This window comes from Thalia democratica, chromosome 3 (genome assembly GCF_965202585.1).
Source record: "Thalia democratica chromosome 3, ktThaDemo2.hap1.1, whole genome shotgun sequence".
Taxonomy (NCBI): Eukaryota; Metazoa; Chordata; class Thaliacea; order Salpida; family Salpidae; genus Thalia; species Thalia democratica.
The window spans coordinates 68,402,456-68,415,003 of NC_139167.1; positions in this window are offsets into that span (position 1 = coordinate 68,402,456).

Genomic DNA, 12,548 nt, shown 5'->3' on the forward strand with positions numbered 1-12,548 from the left:
TAATGTTTTCGAGAACTAAATAAAACTCATTTATTATTTATAATAAGTACATGACTGTTTATCTATTTTAAATCTTAGATGTTTTTCATTGTGTTTGTAAGAATACTAATGGTTAAGACACAATTATTTCATTCTATTTTTACATATTGTCCAAATTTCCTTCATTTTGCTTTTTGTCGATGTTACTTTGAGATGTATCGATTTTGTGTGAGTTATTTTCTTCAATTTTTCTTTTTTTTTTTTTTGAAACCGCTTTTAATTTGTTAATTTTATAAGTTAATGTAGAATTTAAACGAAATAGAACACATATGATAACAATAAACAATAAAAACATCTCTTGGCTAGTAAACTGACAACTATAGTAAAAAATTTAATCAAAATTTTTCTTAATGTTTTTATGATATACTAACAATTTAGTCCCTATAAATGCATAGCCAGCAATATGAACATAAATATACTTAAAATTGTAATAAAGGTACAAAGTAAGATAAAGTTCATATTTAAAAACAATAAGTCATGTTCTGTATATAATAAACAGTATTTTGAAGTAAATGGTTTATCATTAGTATTTACAGATTCAACACTACTAGAAAAAATTCAACTGCATTTACTTAATAGTTGATTTTGTTCTTTTTACTTCATTTGTTAAGCAATTAATTAATAAAAATCATCAACGTTTTAATAATAACTTGCCTATTTAGCTAGCTGTTAAAAACATCTAAATAAAAGTTTGAAACTTACAATGATACTTTTCTTTGTAAATCTTTTTCTAACACATTGACTTTTTTGTGAGATTTTTATTAAAAATATTTTTTTTTTCTTCTCAACTTTTAGCTTTTCTACTTGATTTTAAAATGAGTCTTTTCAAATTGTAGTTTATCGACTATCAATTGCAAATTATTCTGTATAGTAATTTAGTTTGATTTGACACATCTAAAAAGTAACAAATTTAAAATATCATTTTTAGCAACTAATGTGTAAACAACTTTTATTAGTTTATGTTAGCTGTGATAATGTGTTGCTAAACATATGAACTAAAAAAGATCTAATTTAAAATCGAATAATATCATATATGTAATAACTTTGACACATAACATAAATCATTTATAATTATATTTTTAACTAATAACAGAAAAAAATATGTGATATAATTATTTAGTTTAAAAATTTTTATATAATTCATATAGTAAAGAGATCTACAAATAAAAAAAGTCAGTAAATATCTTATAAATGGAATTTTAAAATAGTCTTTTTATTGTTTAACTTTTACTCATACTAAAACTTAAATAAATCATTGAAGTAATAAAATACAGTTTATTTACTTAAAAAAATTATTAATACTTTTGGCAGATTAAACATTTATGTATTATAGTAATATTAAGAAACTTAATATAAATATAAGTAAGTTAATCCTATAAGCTGATATTTTCTTTTGTTGATTTCGGAAGCAAACATGACAAAGTGCTAAAAAAACAAAAATAGTAGATTAATTTTTTTAATTTTTTCAGAATTTAGTTAGATAATATGTCAAGTACAGTTGCAAAAATGTCTTAAAACGTCAAGTATATATTACTTATCAAATTTTTCAGAGTAAGAGGACCTTGAATTATAGTATCTCTACTTTTTAGTGAAAATTATAATAAGTAAAAAAAAAATTGTATACTATTGGTTTAATATAATAGTAAAAATATTTTGAAGATTTGAAACTATTAGTAGAATTTTATGTATAAGTTACAACTTAATAAAATAGTAAACTTTTACTAACCTTCATCTGTGAGAATTTTCTGACCTATGAAGTCCATTATGATGAAACATGTTTTAAATTTCTGTAAATTATTACAAGTTTGTATAACGAAACTTCTTCTTAGGAATTTAAACATGAAAACGAAATTATCAACATTGACAAAACGAATAAATAAAAATATTAATGTCATAACATTTATATAACCACTTTATGTTAAAGCTTTGTATTTGTTCTGTGAAATTGTTTTGCTTTATGTTATTAAAATCATTTTTAATTTTATAGAAATAGTAGACGAAAATAATACAAAGCTTAAACATTATATGTTAACAACTGCAGTTGAGTTTTTTTTTTTTTTTTTTGTCAAAACTAGAATCATTAAAACTTAAAACTTCCATTTAGTATGTTATTATATACAAAACCTTACAGCACAAAAAAAAATGCATATAAATTCAAATATTTGTATTTTGCTATATCTCTCAAAATTATAAAATGAAGTAGAAAGTTAGAAAATAAGACAACATAAATTTGTTTAACTAGCTTGAAATAAAAATTAACATAATAAACATAGTTTTTTAGTAATATTTATTTACTCTATCGTATCTGTATTAACTCGTAAGATTAAAACTTAAGATAAAACAACTTTATGATAGTCTAACATAACTGAATGTATTACACAGCATGTTAATAAATAAGTTTACTTGAACTTATAAAATAAATATTAGATATAGAATCAAATAGTTAGAAAATAATTTCAGTTCAGTTGCTTATACTACATGAAAAAAAAAGTTTGTAAATTATTTTCCAATAACTTTCAATGAGTTTTTCTGTGAAATAAGACAAAATAAATTACTAAAAGAAAAAAATTGCTTCCATAACTTAAGTTAAAAAACACAGCGTCAGACAAAAAATTACTTTAGTAGTCTGATTTCTAGGAACTATAATAAAATATTTTTTGTTTTAACTTTTACTTTTCATGAGTTTTTATATGCTTTTTTAAATCATATTTTCTGTAAGTTTTATGATCACAGTGACTGCATGCAAATTTAGGTTCATAATGAAATACCATGTGATTGCTTAATTGATCTTTAGTTTTGAAATATCTACCTTCCGGACAAATAGAACATTTAAAAGATCTAACATCACTGTGAGTTGGTTGATGTCGAATTAAATCACTTTTTTGAGTAAACTTTTTATCACAAGTTTGACAAGCAAAAGGTTTTTTTCCTGTATGAACTCTATAATGTGATTTTAAATGTGCCTTGCATTGAAAAACTTTCAAACAAATACCACATTTAAATGCTTTTGATTCGTCATGAATTTTCATGTGTTGATTGAGACTTTTATTGCTTGAATACCTTTTGTCACAAGTTTGACAACTGAACAACTTTTCTGTAAAATTAATTAGTTAAACTTAATCATTATATGAAGAAAAATTATGATTAAAACTAAATAATACCAAATAATAAAAAAATAAGAAAGCTAAATAAGCACAATATCTTTTACGATATTTAAAATAACATATCAAAAAGTTAGTATTTAAACTCATTATAAGTAAGTAACTACATAGAATAATAAATAAATAAATCTTTAAATTTAGAGCTGCAAATTAAACAAAAAATGGTTCAGGATACCTTATAGTAAAGTTTAATAAATTTTAGAAAACCTACTTTTTATACAAAAACGACAATGTATAAGTTTAAACAGCTATTAGACTAAAGTATTTAATATAAAATGCTAGAAAAATAAAAAAACAGTAAAATAATCAACTTTAAGTAACAAACCTAAAACTAACATAGCTGATTTCAATATGATAATTTAATTTGATTATTTACAATAGCAACCCTATAACTAAACAAATTTATTAAAATATTTGTGTTATACAAAAACTAGTAAAAGTGTACAAAACTAATTTACAAACAAATAAAATTTCGCTAAAATTTTTTTTAAAGCTACAACATGTAATACTTTGGTCGTATATATAAATATTTTAATCTGTACTTACAATTATTAATTTAAAAGTTTGTACTCTAAAAAACACACTTAATTATTTCTGTTTCAAACTATAAACAATACTAAAATAAAAATTTAATAGGTAAAACAATTTAAAACAACTCACTAATAAATTTAGATGAGCTACCGACTGTATCATTTAATTTCTGCTGCTTTCCATCTGGAAGTTTTGTAAAATTTTAAGTACTATTGTTAGTCGAGTTAGGGTTTACAGTTATTTTATAGTTCTTACCTTTGCTTTTCTCAAATGAGTTACTGTTTACAGTTGTATTTATTCTACCCAAACTATTTTGTTCAAGTTTCATGTCATTTTCACAATAATTAGTTTGGATGCTATTTCCTCAAGACAAAACTTTGCAAATCTGTATTAACTACAATTATTTAGCGCACTATGAGTTCTACATGTTAGCTTTTCTTTTATTTGAATTAAATACTTAAAAAACTAAGTTGCTTTCTTTTTAAAGCAGGTTTATTTCTTGGTAAAATTTATCTCTTATATTTATACTTTTTTATTGGTATGCTACCAGTAAAAGTTCTTTCTGTTTTTAACATTCCTAATAAAATTTATTATAAACAAGAATTTAATAAGAAAAAAAATTATCTAACTATATAAAATTAAGAAAAACTAGACTAAACATTATAGTTTACACACTAAACATTAAATGAACTTTTTTTTTTGTACCAAATTACTCACTGCTTTTAAAATTTACAGATTTAATACCAGTTCTTACAGTTTCATCATCAGTAGATGAAATTTCAGTCTTATTTGATTCATTTTGAATCTTCTTGTTTGTATTACATTTGCTGTGTTAAAAATTTGATTAAAAGTTTTATTAATATCAAAAAATAAATTAAAATAAAAATATATAAATAATTTAAAGTTAATATGACAATGATAAAAAAAATAAGAAGGAAAATAATAGCATAAGAAACTACCTAAAAACTTTTTCATTGAAATTTTCTTTTAGAATACTTATTTCATTAGTGAAATTTCTGTTTGAAATGACGAGTTGCTTGTTTTCAGTTGTTAATTTGGTATTTTTAATTGTTAATTGTTCTACTTGAGTTTGAAAAAGAACATTCTTAGCTTGTAAATCTTCAATTATTTCTTTCAAACTTATCAGAAGCATATTAGTTTGGTTTAAAACATCTAAAAAATAATATTTAGTTAACATTAATCATGTTTTATTTTTTATTTAACTATTACTTAGCAAAAAAGTAATTTCAAGTATAAAAATGTTATACGTATCATTCATTTAATAAAATACTATAGTTTCAATTTTCAAAAGTTGACTTAAATAAAAATAAATTAAAGTTTTACTTACCGGTATTTACAAGTAAAACTTTAGATTTAGATTCCATAATAGACTTCAGTAGTATTAACTAATAACTAAATAATTGTAACAACAAAAAACAAAATAACATGAATAATGTTAAAGAACCTTTCTAAAACCTTAAAAATGACCACATGAATAATAGCAAATATTTAGTAATTCTACAAAAACCTTAAACGAATTGTTGTTATCAAAAAAAGAATAATGTTTGAAAAATAACTAAAATTTTAAAGTTCACGTGGTTATAACTGTAACAAGGTAGTTTAATAATTTTATTAACAGAATTTTTTCTAAACCAAAATGTCAGTTAATAAAATTAATGACTATAATGATAACTTTTAGCAAAACAGTTATTAACTACTACTTATATCTGATTGCTTGTAATTTTCTGTAGTATGTCTACATAAAAAATATAACTATACAGAAAAAAAACAATAGAGTTATACAATTCAAAATATTTGATAATTGGTACAATTAAGTTAAACAACGAAAGAAGTAGAGTAACCTTGTAGTTAAATACAAAAATATGGAAGATCCCTAAACAAGTTCTCTCTTTACTTTTGAAATGTAAAAATGAAATACTTTTCAAACAAACTCAATAAAATCTTCTATAAATAAGTTTTGTTGTTTACTTACGTTTATTTCTGTAGATAACTCAATAAATAAAAAAAGCAAATATAAATAAAAAGCATACAACATGTTGCTTAAAATAAAATTTCTAACAACAATAAAAAAGTTTAATACAAATTTTTTTATGACCATGAAAATACAAATGATTTTTTGAAAATTAATCATTTTTCTTGTTATGAGTTTTTACAGGCCTGTTGAAATTTCATTTTGTGTTAGTTTTAAAATCACAATGACTACAACCAAATTTTGGTTTATAATGATATACCATGTGCCTACTTAAATCACGGTTTGTCTTAAAATATCTACCTTCTGGACAAATAGAACATTTAAAAGGTCTAACATCACTGTGAGTTGCTTGATGTTGATTTAATTGACTTTTTTGAGTAAACTTTCAATTACGAATTTGACAAACAACAGGTTTTTCTCCTGTATGAGTTCTACAATAAACTTCAAGTTTTGACTTGCGAAAAAATAGTTTCAAGCAAATAACACATTTAAATTGGTTTGATTCGTCTTGAATTTTCATGTTTTGATTGAAACTATATTTGTTTGAACAACTTCTATCACAAACTTGACAATTAAACTTATTTCCTGTTAATTAAAACAAACCATATATATATATATATATATACATATATACCTTTTTTAATATATATATATACATATATATATATATATATATATATATATATATTAAAAAAGGTTTATTTAAAGATGCAAAACTCAAAGGCCTTTGAGTTTTGCCTCTTTAAATGAACCTTTTTTAATAATAAATCCCTCAAGGTGGGCTCAGTGTGAAAAATTTTATTTATTAAGTTAAATAACTAAATTCTATATATATATATATATATGTATATATTATAAAACTTTTACTTAAACTATTTGTCTTTTCGTTTAAATTAGAGAAAAACTTTAAGTATGTTCAAAAAATTTTTAATAAAAACAAATAAAGTAATTACAAATAAACGCCATCAAACTAAACAGACTGTTTAAACACATTAGGAAATTAAACGGTCAAAAACTTATATACTTAAGTGTTTTATAATGTTATAAAAACAAAAATTAATTAAAATAGAAAACTATTAACTTAAACTCATTGATTTATTTAAACATTAAAATTAATTAGTTAAAACATATTTAAAAAAAAGGAATCTATGAGCAATTAATGTTTTCTTACGATTTTGACAAGCAAAATGTTTTTCTCCTGTATGAATTCTAAAATAAACTTCAAAATTAAAATTTTTAGAAAACACTTTCAAGCAAACATCACTTTTAAATTTTTTTGATTCGTAATGAATTTTTATGTGTTGATTGGGACTTGTATTGCTTAAATGCCTTTTTTTATAAATTCGACAAATGTACAACTTTTCTGTAAATGTTTTTAATAGAACTTTTTTTATATAGTATTTACAACAAAAAGTTATCAGAAATAAAACTTTAATCTTTTAAGACAGTCAGTAGAACTTTTAGGTTTCATAGTACAAGTAAAATATCTTGATTACAAAAACAGAATATGTTGAATAGTATTTAAAACTAAGTTTGTAATAGTCTTTATAATAAAAATAATTTTAAAATTCGATTGTGATAGTTATTTATACATGTTTACTTTGAATCAAGTTTGATAAAATTAAATATATTGAAAGAAAAACCCGATACAAAATTGAGATGAGCTACCAACTTTATCAGTAAATTTATGCACTTTTTCATCATTAGTATGAAACATAGCAAGATCTGTTTTTTTTTATGTATATTTTAACAACTAGATATTGTTTTTACTTTATTAACGTACATACTTTTATTTTTCATAATTGAATTTCTGTTTTTACTTGATTCTGTTTCATCTAAATCATTTTGTTTAACTTTTGTGTCTTTATTATGTTGTTTTTTTGTCAATGACAATACTACTTAGATCTGTAATGATTTATTTAACTTTTAGTTGTAGATAACATGACACCTTTTAGTCATTAAACTATTGTCTTATTAACCGTTATAACTAAATTGATGATAATTAAAACTATTATGTAACAGTAAAATTTTTTTTTTTTAAATTATAAAGTTAAACAAATAAAAAAAAAATTCTGATTTGTACATGTTATAAAATACAAATAATGAGATCTAAGTTAAACATAAAAAACTAACTTTAAATTACATATATGTATATTTTGAAAAATATTTTATAACATTCAAATTATAGTAATATTTAATACAAAATAACCAAAAAAAAACAATTTGTTTAAGCTAATTGTGTAAATCAAATGTTGACAAATTTTATAATACAGAAGTAAACAAATCTACTTACTACTTTCAAAATTTACAGATTTGTTACTACTTCTTACAATTTCATCATTAGTAGATGGAGTTTCAACTTGATATGATTTTTATTGGTACTTGTCTTCTATTACTTTTACTGTGTTAAAATATTCGTCAAAGAAAAATCAAAAAAAAGTTTATAAAAGTAAACTTATGGTAGTAATAAAACATTGATATTTTTAATTTAACACACTTACTTGAAATGTTTTGTTTCTAATTCTATTTCTAAACAATCTAATTCATTAGAGAGTTTCTTGTTTGAAATGATCAATTTCTTATTTGCAATTGTATATTCTTTACTTAGTTTTAAAAGCTAACATGTTTAGCTTGCAGTTATTCAATAATTTCTTTCAAATTGACCAGAAGCAAATTTTCTTGGTTTGATACATCTTCTAGAAATAAACCAACTTGAAATTATTACGAAGGAATTAAAGTAAAAATTCAAAGTAAAACGAAAAATAAGCCTAAATTTAAATTAAACCAAAGATATTTTATTTTGAAAAGTCTACTTTTTGAACAAATAGAAACTTTAAAAGATCTTATAGCACTATGAGTAGCTTGATGTGGAATTAATTGTCTTTTATGAATGAATTTTTTATCACAAACTTGTTAAGCAAAATGCTTTTCTCCTGTACGTATTCTGTAATATCTAACAAAGTCCTTTTGCCCTGAGAATACTTGTAGTTGCTTCAATTTATTTAAATAGTAAAAGAAGAAAAAAAAAATGTTATTTTAAATAAATTTCAGCTTTTGTAGTATTTTTAATTTTTTTATAAATTAATTGTATTTATTATTTGAAAAATCTCACTTACTTTTATCTGTAAGAAGTGACTGATCTATGAATTCAATTATAACAACAAACTTTCCATTTTTTACTAAAAATCTGTATTAGTAAACACTTTCTAGCAAATCTAAACAACAAAACTAACCAGTAAAACATATTTACAGTAAAGCAAAATATAAATTCGAAATTTAATTTTATTAACTACAACACAAGTTACTTTTTTAGAAATATTAAAGTTTAGTGTCATAACATTTACTAGTACTTAGACAACTATTTAATTAAACATTAAGATCAGGGCTTCCCAAAGTAAGCAAAATGAGGAGGCATAAGTAGTAAAAGCACCAAATGGGGGCCATGAGGTCATAATTTTAAATTTAAATAAGATTTTCTTGAGTTAATGATGAATAGCAAAAATAATTGTTTGAAGCGTTTTAATGGTAGTTTTGAAACTTATACTAGATATTTTAGAAATCTTAGGTGGCCACAAGCATTAAAAGGGGAGCCAAAAGGCCATAATTTAAAATTTACACAAAAACTTTGAATTTGATGATGAACAGCAAAAAAAAATCTTATGCGTTTTTAATGGTAGTTTTTTGAGAAATCTTGTTGGAAAGGGCCTGAACTTTTTTAATTTTATTAAAGGGGACCGTTTGAAAAAAGTTTCGGAAACCCTGATTGAGATTTTTAAAACTTAAATAATTACTTGCTTTTATTTGAAACTCAGTGCTTCTATTGTTGTTGTACAGTAAAAAATAGTTAAAACAAAAACTTTTAGCTCAAAAATTATGTAAAATATTGAAGTTTGACATTACTTTTTTCTTTGAAAAACAAAAAAATATTTTTTGTTATATATAACTTTTTTAAACTACATAAGCATTGTAAAACAATGGAAAATTTGTTCAAATCAGGGCTATAAAATAAGCACTAAAGTATTTTTTTACAATTGTTACATATAAAAATTAAAGAAAAAACAGATGTTTGTCAAAATTGCAGTTTATATACATCAATTATAAAACAACTACAAAACAAATTAAAAAGGAAACATATTTCTAGATATTGTAATACTAGTTATTTAGTCGAACAAATATGTTAAGTCAAAAAACAACATTCAGTGCGAGTATACATAAATCAGAAAACTGTTATTGTAATGTAATAGTCGTTTAATTTCATAAAGTTCTGTTGTCGACATTGTAAATGTAACTGTAAGAAATATTAACAATCTTTGTTATATTTACTAAGAATAAGTAACAAAAGACGTCTATATTTTTGTACATTAAACAAAAAGGATACGTCAACATAGTAATTAAATTTTATAAATTAATTATTTTTCGCAAAATTAAAAAATTTCTGTTTTTTTAAATTTCTGCTATTTTCAAAAATAACGCAACTTTAATATTACTTTTAACTCTTTACGTTCAATTTTTTATCTTAAAAGAATTTTGAAAAATGCCAAAGTTAGTATACTCAGCTAGCTACTAAGCTAGTTTACTTTAAGTTATAACTTAAAATTGTGATATACAACTATAAAGTTTTAGTTTGAATGTCAGTTTAATTTCTTAGAACTACAAGGATTAAATTTCATAGCTAATTTATTTTCTCATCATGAACTTTTTTATGAACTATAAAGTTATACTTTTTGTGAGTATTAGAATCACAATAATTGCAAGCAAACTTTAGTTCATAATGATATACCATGTGATTAGTTAATCCAGCTTTTGTTTTGAAATTTATACTTTCTGGACAAGTAGAACATTTGAAAAATCGAACATCACTGTGAGTTACTTGATGTTGAAATAGTTGACTTTTATGAGTAAACTTTTTTTCACAAGTTTGGCAAACATAAGGTTTTTCTCCTATATGAGATCTAAAATGAACTTCAAGGTTTGATTTGCTTACAAATACTTTGAAACAAACATCATACTTGAATGCTTTTGATTGTTCATGAATTTTCATATGTTGGTTGAGATTATATTTGTATGAATAACTTCTATTGCAAACTTGACAATTAAACAACTTTTCTGTAAAACATTGACTTATTAGACCTTTGTATAATAAAGTGATTCTAATAAAAACAAAATAAGTTTATTTTGAAAATTCACATTATAAAGACAGTTAGTAGCACTTTGAGACCTTATAATAAGTGTAAAATTTATTTAAATAAAAAGCAGGATATTTGAAATACTGCTTGAAAATAAATAAAAAACTAATAAACTGGTTGAAAAACTTACTAGGAGCTCGAAATGAACTTACAAATTTATCATAAGATTTATGAAATCTTACATCTTGAGTTTGAGACTTAGCAAGATCTGTAATTAATTTTTGTAAAATATATTGAGTTTATTCTTCATGTACTTTAAATTAATACCTTTACTGTTGTGAATTAAATTACTATTCTCAGTAGAAGTTTTTTGATCAAAATCATACTGTTCAACTTTTATGTCTTTCAAACAATTATCGTTTTTGTCACTAACAATATGTTTCAAATCTGAAATAATTTATATATTTTAACTTGTATATGACACTACAGATATTTAGCCATTGTAATATTGTCGAGTTCATTTTAATAAATTGATTGATTGTAATAAAGTTTTCACAGAAAAGTTAAATAATATGTAACAAAAGTATTGAAATCTGAATGTAGTATATAAAATTAAATTTAAGTTACGTATATAAATATATATATAATTTATTGAGAAAGCATTTATATCATTTGTATTACAATTATATCTCTATGTACTAATGGAAAAAAATAATAATTTGTTTAAGCGAAATATGTAAGTCAATTGTTAACAAATTTTTACTTTTACAGAGTAAAATAAATCTACTTACTACCGTCAAACTTAACAGATTTATTACTACTTCTTACAATTTCATCATCAGTAGATGGAGTTTCAACTTGATTTGCTTTATTTTTATTTTTGTCTTTTCTATTACATTTGATGTGTTAAAATATTTTAGAGATCAAAAAACCAAAAAATAATTGTATAAAATTAAAGTAAAACTATGGTATTATAACATAACATTTTTAATTATAATTTAGCAAACTTACTTTAAATAGTTTCTATTCAAATCTTCCTTCAAACCGTTTACTTGATCACAGAGTTTTTTATTTGAAACAATCAGTTGCTGATTTTCAACTGTTAATTTATCTACTTGAGTTTTAAAATGAATATTTTTACATTGTAAATCTTCAATTATTTCTTTTAGCTTAAGAAAAGCAAATTTGCTTGATTTAATACATCTAGAAATGAACAACGTTGTAAACTAAGAGTTATATTAAAATTAAAAAAACAGTATTTTAACACTAAATAATAAATGTTAATTTAAGTCTCCAAGAAATTTAAAATTATTTACTTAGAAAGCATTTACTAAATTCGTAAAACTATATTTTAAACTTTAAATTAGTTATCAACAAACTACAAATCATTTAAAATAATACTAACTCACCGTTATTTGTAGTGAAAGCTTTAGAATAACCTTCCATTATACAGTTTATCAGTATAATTAAAGTATCTAGACAAATATTGTAAATACAAATATATTAATATAAGGAATATTAAAAAATTGAAACTAAAACTTTGATACAAGTTTTTAGTTTTAGCAAATTGATGTCATTAATTTTTTTTTAAATTAAACGAATCATCTTATAGTCCAACATAAAACAACTTTATTAATAACTAAAATTTAAACATTTACTTGCTTAAAATTAAATATTTGTTTTGTCTTTATCCTAACA